Here is a 1,588-nt window from a genome sequence, read left to right as displayed (position 1 = left end):
TGTCCACCAGTCCTTGCAGGACAATGTCATTAATTTGTACTCTAAGCTTTGGTCTTTGTTTATTTATGGAAGTACATCAAAATACTCATTTTATGGTGTTTTTTGCAATTTTTGATCCATCTATCAAAGTTGTTCTATCATCCAGTTCAGTATCATTCTTTATATTAGGCACTGGGTTATTTTATTGTCCTGGGGAAGAATTTCCTTTACAGCAATTGGAAATGTTTGGATCACATTTGATTTGGGGGCCAGTGAGAGGCCCCCAAGGCATTTCCCACTGGTAAAGGGTTGCCTCATATGTCTCTTGTTGATCTTCATTCATTGGTCCAATGTTGGTCTTTGCCATATCTGCATAATCCAGAAGGTTAGGGTCTCTTGTTTGGGTTATTTCTAGAAGAAGCATTGCTTCTAGTACCACCCTGTCTACAACTTCTTCTTATATGACCTGGTGTAACACAGTCAAAACATTTGGTACTTTGATGCCTTCTTCCACCTTTAGAAATCAACTCTCCTATCCAAGCCTCATTACCATAGTTATGAGACTCAACACAATTTACATGTTGAATCCATTTTTCCAAAGGTGCTGACCTGACCTTTAAAGGTGTAAGTATTCTTTTGCATTCTGTATTGGCATTATCAAAAGCCAAAGACTAAGATAATACTTGCCTTAATTCTTAGTCTGATACTGCCTTGTTTATAGCCTTTTGTTCAGTCTTTGTTAAAAAAAATCAGTAAATGGTTCTTTTGAACCCTGGAAGACCTTTGTATATAGCCCAGTTGGTTTTCCTGGTTCTGGAATTTTTTTTACAAGCATTTAAAGCTCCAGCCTGGCTAGCTTAGTCAGTAGAGCATGAGACTGTTAATCTCAAGGTCATGGGTTCGTGCCCCATGTTGGGCATGAGATAATGCAATAAATCCACAAGATTCTTCTTAAGGAGTAATAGAGAAATTTATTAGGGTAAATTGAGAAAATACACTCACAAATACAGAATGCAGTAGACAGCTGAAGTCGTTCTCTGATCTGACTGGGAGCAAATGCACTTGGCAATTTGATCACACCAGGAAGCAGGCAGCAGGGAAAAGGTAGTTCATGATATCTCTCTCCTCACCTTTTAAGATACCACATATGACAGCAAGAAGTAACACCTCCTTGAGATTGTATAGCCCAAGGTCATGAGTGAAGCAAATACCACTACAGGTCCTTTTGGTCAGTTTTTGAAGAGCCACCCATAATGCCTTGTCAAAAGCCTCAGTTGTTTGGGGTTTCTCCTGGGACCACTTTACCCAAGAACTCTATTAGATGCAACACATTCATAGTACTGGAAGCTTCATTTGGTGACAGGAGATGTCCAGTTGAGACTCTGTCAACTCCATTATTTGGTGATGTCATTTAGATCACCTTTATATATATTATATATTACATATATAAATATATAAAAGGAAGCTTCTGCTTTATTAGGTTTCCATGAAACCCCTCAAAGGGTCCTTAGTTTATGTCAATTTTGATTTATGTGTTTTTGTATTTCTGTTGTGTGATATCTATACAGATGTAACTGATGTGTATGTGTGTATATATATGTCATATAAT

General features: G+C 37.7%; 1 non-coding gene across 1 annotated transcript; it reads left to right on the top strand.

Moving 5' to 3' along the window:
* Positions 1 to 825: 825 nt before the first annotated feature.
* Trnan-guu (transfer RNA asparagine (anticodon GUU)) lies at positions 826 to 898 on the top strand. Its single transcript has one exon. It is a non-coding gene; the product is annotated as a tRNA-Asn (tRNA).
* The last annotated feature ends 690 nt before the right edge of the window (positions 899 to 1,588 follow it).

Source organism: Peromyscus maniculatus, chromosome X (assembly GCF_049852395.1).
Source record: "Peromyscus maniculatus bairdii isolate BWxNUB_F1_BW_parent chromosome X, HU_Pman_BW_mat_3.1, whole genome shotgun sequence".
Taxonomy (NCBI): domain Eukaryota; kingdom Metazoa; phylum Chordata; class Mammalia; order Rodentia; family Cricetidae; genus Peromyscus; species Peromyscus maniculatus.
Note: the sequence above shows the minus strand (reverse complement) of the source record. Positions and strands in the feature narration are given on the sequence as shown.